At 38.3% G+C, this 6,723-nt stretch overlaps 3 non-coding genes across 3 annotated transcripts; all 3 read right to left on the bottom strand.

Moving 5' to 3' along the window:
• Positions 1 to 1,230: 1,230 nt before the first annotated feature.
• Positions 1,231 to 1,318, bottom strand: LOC121766233. Its single transcript, XR_006042960.1, has one exon. It is a non-coding gene; the product is annotated as a small nucleolar RNA R41 (small nucleolar RNA).
• Positions 1,319 to 1,676: 358 nt separating this feature from the next.
• LOC121766235 lies at positions 1,677 to 1,756 on the bottom strand. The gene has a single exon (XR_006042962.1). It is a non-coding gene; the product is annotated as a small nucleolar RNA R16 (small nucleolar RNA).
• A 32-nt stretch (positions 1,757 to 1,788) lies between these two features.
• Positions 1,789 to 1,873, bottom strand: LOC121766234. Its single transcript, XR_006042961.1, has one exon. It is a non-coding gene; the product is annotated as a small nucleolar RNA R16 (small nucleolar RNA).
• Between the last annotated feature and the right edge of the window lie 4,850 nt (positions 1,874 to 6,723).

Genomic DNA, 6,723 nt, shown 5'->3' with positions numbered 1-6,723 from the left:
CCAAGAGCTCCCGACCCCTCGTTCGTTCGGTCGCCGAGACGGCCCAAGAGTTGGCCAAAGGCGGGCGCAACGGGAAGCGAGGGAGGGTACCCCGAGTTCCCAGGAGGTCCAGTCGGCATCCCCCTCGGCAAGTCCATCGATGAGCTCAAATTCTTCGCGCGTCAACAAACGCGCGCTCAAATGGTGAAGACCTTGGCCGACTTCTAGATGGCGATGGATCCCGAGGAGAAGACTTATCTTCGCGTATTGCTCCGGAGCATGCGTGAAGAATTGGAGGGGTTTCAGAGGGATACCGGCGAGAGTAGCGGCGGCAGCTACGGAGGCGGCGGCGACGACGGAGGCGAGGACGGCGGCAAGGAGTGATATTTTATGTTTTTTTTACTTTTTAATTTTTGTATTTTTTTTAAATTAATGTACTTTTTATAAATTATTGTACTTTTTATAAATTTTAATATTATTATTCAATTTTCCTGTATTTGTCTTGTAAATTAAATCTCGTATGTTGCTACAATTGTAAATTAAATTATATAATTGTTATTAGTGATGTGGATAGGCTATGAGAGGCTATTGCATGTCCAGAACCATTGGAGATGCTCTTACAACTATTATCCCACATGTTTTTGTACTGTTTTTAAATAAGACAGATAATTTTATCCGCAGCTTGATATACTAGTTTTGCGACACTTTTGGCAATTTAAGATGCATTTAAACTATTTTGGGTGGGTCATATTTAACGTTAAGATTTATTGGTAGTATTTCAATTTGTTTTTTGGGAAAAATGAAAATCAATTGAACACAAATAAAAAGTACGGCCCGGCGCCCGCCCAGTTATTTGATTCAATAGAAAATGTTAATATTCCTCCAATGGATTGTGGGCTTTATTTCTCAGAACATTTCCATTTTTGCAGTCTTGAGTTTGGATTTGAAGCACCAATTAGAAATGGTCATAGTGCCAAGTACCTCAATTTATAAACAGCTCCCTCAGAAAGATGTGTAGTCAACAATATAATTTCAGACAAGGCTGAAACTTTATTAATATTATTATCTTCACATCAGCGAGAGCTCCACTAAAAGGAAACAAAATTGAAACAAACAAATTTACATGTTAATATCCATCGATCAGATAATTGTAGTCTGGCTTTTAAGCTCGTCATTCAAAAGTCCGATCGGCATTCCTCAACTCGATGGAATTACAAACAAATTGAATTAAAAAGAAGAAAATGAAGGGTGGAAAAAGCTCAGAAGGATCCATTGGATTGTTTAATCAGAGGGAAAATACTTCTCTCATAAATTTAATCAGAAGCATCACAGCCATTCCACGATAAAAACAGATTAGTAGATTTGAAATACTAAAAACATAAATAGAGTTCGTTGTGCTCAGATCTCGGATAAACAATCACAAACATGGTTTCATTTGTCCAGACATAAATTGGATTATTCATCACAGCAGCAACTATCAAATTCTACAAAACTTAAATTCAACGAAATATAAATAAAAAACAAATCCAAAATAAAACTTTAATTTCAGAGACATTTCCAAAAGGAGGAATTTAGAGGACATTCAACACGGCATCAGGTTCTGTCCGCCCGTCCGCTTTCTCTCATCATCAAACATATCAGAAACTATCATACACACATAATCAAAACAAAAAAAAAGAAAGGGTATTTTGAAAGATGAAGGCATCAGGTAATAAGCGGAGTTGTAGTCCACATCAAATTCAGCGTACAATAATACAATTTCACATCAATTGCCTTTTTTTTTAACAAATAAAAACGAAAATTAAAAGGAATGACATCAGATAATAAGCGGAGTAATCAATCAACACAGAGATTCAGTGTGTAGGATAAGATTTATACATCTTCATCTGCCATTGAAAAATCAAAATTGATACAGAAACAACGAAGATCTTATCACGCAACAAGAGATTGTAAACCAGACGCGACGTAGGAAGAAAAAAGATGAAAGACCTAATTAACAAAGAGAGGAGTTGCTGCGTTTGTTTGCTGAGATGTAGGCGGCTACAGAGTTCACCTAAATAGAGAATTTCAAAAGCTAGGGTTTACTGTAGCCGCACTCACACTTCGCCGAATTAATAATTTCACAATATTTATGATTATGTACTAATTAATGGATTCAAATGATTTGTAATTTTTAAAATTATTTACAAATCTTTAAATCAGAGATATTTGGAAGCTTTGTTTCTGCAATGAGCTTCTCCCAAAGAATGTGAATGAAAGAGGTATATCACTTATTTATCTTTTCAAAAAATTGAAATACAATCACCCAACAAATAACACATTTCAAAGAAAAAAAGTATATACAGAGGTAAATAATATTTTAAAAATAAAATAATACTCCCTCGTCCCATAAAATTTGACACCATTTGACCCGGCACGGGTTTTAAGAAATGTAATAGAAAATGAGTTGAAAAGATAGTGACATGTGGGTCCTACTTTTATAAATTAGTTTTAAAATAAAATGTGAGTGAGAATGAGTTAGTGGAATGTGGGGTTCATTACCAAAAATAATAAAAGTGAAATGTGACAAATTTTTAGGGACTAATGATAAAGGAAATAAGTGACAAATTTTCAGGGATAGAAGGAATAGTACAAAATGCATTAAAAAAACATAAAGTGTAATATGTTCTTAAATATCTTCCCCTTGGAAAATGATTTTTCATGAAAATAAGACACTTATGCTAGTTATAAGATTTTTAACTCTCCATTAATGGAGAGGTAAAGATGCATCTTCAAAATGTGAAAAATGTATAATACATGCTCAAATACCTCTCCTATTAGAGAATTGTTGGAAAGAATCAATTAAAGGAGAAGAATATTGGTGGAGATCACAGAATATTGATTGGGATCACATAATTAAGGGAATTGATATATTTTCCTATTGTGTAATTAGGGCAAATCTCACCATGTACATATCCTTCTCTAAACCTATTAAAGGGCATGAATATTGTAATGATCATCATGGTACCAAACCAAAGGCTCAGAAAAATATCATCATAGCCTGAAAATACACTTCCCAGCCAAGAAGACGATTCCCAACCTACACACAAACATATCAGATGGCGAAGATAGACCAAATATAGACTATGCAAGATTAAGGATGAGTCAGAATGTTACTCTAGCCGTTAAACTCAACGGGAAGAATTACTCCCTCTGGAAACGACTGATGAGAGTAGCTATTGTAGGAAGATGGGCAAACTGGTATATCACCGCAAGCCGCTACCACCAGAACCAGAAATGTGAGGCTACACATAATGGGAAGAGGTTGATATAATTGTGTTCTTGTGGATAATCGACAACGTCGAAACAGAGATCGTTGTCGATTTCGCACACCACCAAACTGCACAAGCTTTATGGGAGAGAGCCTGCAAACAACCTATGAAAACACTGCATATTTGTATCTGCTATACGATCTCGAGGAGAAGGCGGGACAGATCGTGCAAGGAGAATAGGGGCTTGAAACGTACTGGAGACAGCTCCACGGAATCTGGGTCGAGATCGACCCATGTCAATACCTACCAGTGGATTGTTGCGACAAGGGGATCTCAAAGTTCCGAACGTATGTTGAAACTAGGCGATTATACAAGTTCCAAACTGGGTTGAATTCAAGGTATGACAGGATCCGAAGGAATATTTTCAAGGAAACCCCACTGCCCTTGGCCGAGGCCGCATACAGCCTGGTAAAGCGGGAAGCTACACGGTTGAAGATCATGCCGGCAACAGACTCCGAGTCCCAGACCAGTGCAACCAACGATGGATCATCATCGGGCCAAATTGGACTTGGGTTCACCGTCAAAAATTGATACGCTCGGATTTTGCAATGTTTTAAGGCCATTATTTGGGCCGTTTTGAGTGTCAAAGTTGCATTATATGTCCATTATTTGCGTATTTTATCCATTTTGGTATTTTGACGTGTTTTATGAGAAATGTACAAAATAAAGCTAAAAAGGCATAAAAAGGACAAAATTCGGGAGTTGGAAAAGAAGCGCAACCCAGCGGCCTGCTGGACCCAACGCAGCGGTCGCTGAAACCATTCCAGAGCATTCTGACTCTCTCTAGCGGCCCGCTGGGCCCTGTCGCGCACGACAACCTATGTTCAAACCCATTTTTCCGGCGATTCTGAAGTTCAATCAGGGCTTTCTACATGACATGCTCTTCGTCTTCAAAAGAGATTCCCGTTGGCACCAAGATCATCTCAATCCGAGTTCTGTGGTGAAAGTTATGGCCATTCTACAATGGTCGTGCAAAGCTATCAAGTGCTGAATTTAGGCAGAAATTCAAGGAATGAAAGAAACTATTACATTGTTAAGCCAAATCTTTTCCTTAACCTATGGAGCATGAAATTTCCAACTTGGAGGACACTTTTTACCAAGTTTTAATCTTTTCCAAGCCTATATATATCCCATAACCTAATTCATAATATTCACTAATTCATAGCCCCCAAGAGGGGAGCCTCCATGGCTCCTCCCTCCATTCTCCAACCCTTATTCTTCCATCCATCATTCCATCACCATTTTTGGAGATTGGAGCAAGGCAAGAGAAGACTAAAGATTGCACAAGAATTCATCCTTGGGTTTTGTTTACTTTTTTCTTTATGTTTTCTTATTTAATTTGTAGTTTTTGCTATTTGTCTATGAGTAGCTAAACTACAAGACTTCTTTGGATGTGTTAGTAAATTTTATTGGTTTATATAGTTTCAGTTTTTGGTATCCATTTTGTTCATAACTTCGTTTCTATTCTAAGTGTTGGATAATTGCTTCAAGTTTGAGTGACACTTTCTGTGATGATGTATTGACTTGCTACATAATCGTGAGAGGAGATTGGCGAGTTAGAAGAGCTTAGTTGACACTACAATTAGTTTTCCTTAAAACGACACTGTTAATTGAGAGTGAGGACATCTTGAGGGCCTTAGGAGCTTTTGGTAGTTACAAATCTAGGATTGGCGCCCCTAGTGTAAGTAATCTACGCTTGTGCCGCATGAGAAAAACTTATGTGACTCGTTCTAGTGAAGTATGAACTATGCTAGGGTATCAAAATTGTGTTTTGTGTAACCATAATTGTGAAACCACTATCTTTTGAATTCCACTATTTGCCCAATATACTTGTGATAGGGCTCGTTACAAGCATGGTTTTATAGGGATTTATTACACTAACAGGGGTGATAATGTGCGAAATGTGGTAAATTTGAGTGTGAAGGGGCTAAAAAGTGTTGAAGCAGCAGAATGCAGGAACAACTTGATCAACTAGGGAAACGAGCAAGAAATGGCCAAATCTGAAGACAAACTGATCAGTTCCCAACAAGCAATGGAGCCTGCCCAACTGATTGGGCTCGTTTCATGCATTGGTTTTGGGTGATATTACATGCTTTTTGGGGGAGATAATGCGCAAATTTGAGCTCAAGTGTGCAGATATTTGCTGGGTCAAGTAGATGCTGCAAATTGACCGAGCAGATGCAAAATGAGCAGAAAAGGAGTAAAAAGTGTTAAAAATCCGCTAGGTCAAGGAGAATTATCAGGAGAGCAGGTGTGTGAAAAATCTGCCGGACCCAGGAACGCACACAAATTACCCGGGGCGGAGAAAATGGAGTAGAAAAAAGTGAAGAAAGGAACAGATTTAAAAGATCCTATTTTAAGGGTACAAACGTCAAATCATGAAGAGCATACCCTAGGGATTCGAGCTTGAAGCCTCCCTATATAAAGGGACCAACATGAATGAAGAAGGGAGCGCCTAACGCTATGGTAGTTAGGTAGGAAGTTCTCGGTAGCGCTTAACGCTACCATTCTCGTAGTTTAGGTAGGAAACTCTCATAGGCGCTTAACGCCACCGCTTTCTTAGCTTAGTTTAGTTTAGTTGCTGATTTCTTAGCTTAGTTCAATGGTTTCGACGGTGGAATTGACGACTCCGACTTTGGATCCTTGCTTTCTTTACCGTTTTTGAGACGATGTAGTTGGATCTCGAGTTTCATCGGAGGAATTGATGACTCCGCCTTTGGATCTCGACCTATTTCTGGTTTTATGAAGCTTTAGTGTTTATTTTCATGTTGATGATGCTATTTACTCATGTTTCTTGGATGCTTTTCGCAATTGGTGGCTTAGTTGTTTAGATCTATGATGTTTACAGGATTTCCAGTAGTTTAGAGGTTGAGATCTAGTTGTTCACGTGTTCGATTTCTGAGATTTGTTAGTTTAGGTGATGCATGCAAGGTTAATCTGTGTTTATTCCGCTTTCTGCTTGATCCAGGAGAATAGATCTGGCAGTTCTAGCTTGAATTTCGTGTTTACATTTCATTTTCGATGTTGGATTGTGGTGGGTCTGAATCTGTGTAGGGTGGATCTGAAGTTCTCTATTTCTATTCTGTATGATTCTGGCTGTTTACTGTTCGATCTCACATCTGCTAGACCCAGTAGCGTAGATCTGTTAGTTTAGGCTTTAATTTCATGTTTAAATTTAGATATGAGATTGCTATGTTTTTATGGTGTTTAATGCTCTGTTTTGTTTTGTATTTCCCGTTGGATGCATGAAGAAGATGAAGTTTGCTGGTAGTTAGAATCAAATCTGCTTTAGTTTGTTAGTTGCAGCTTTCTTGTCAGTAGCTATTTAGGGGAATCTGCTCTGTTGCTTTTCTTACGCTCAGCTGTCTGGCTGTTTTAGGAAACTTATTTGCTTGACCCAGGAAATTCGGTGAATGTTCCAAAGTTAAATTCA

Source organism: Salvia splendens, chromosome 14 (assembly GCF_004379255.2).
Source record: "Salvia splendens isolate huo1 chromosome 14, SspV2, whole genome shotgun sequence".
Classification (NCBI taxonomy): domain Eukaryota; kingdom Viridiplantae; phylum Streptophyta; class Magnoliopsida; order Lamiales; family Lamiaceae; genus Salvia; species Salvia splendens.
The sequence above is the reverse complement of the archived record's forward strand: the minus strand, read 5'-3'. Positions and strand labels throughout refer to the sequence as shown.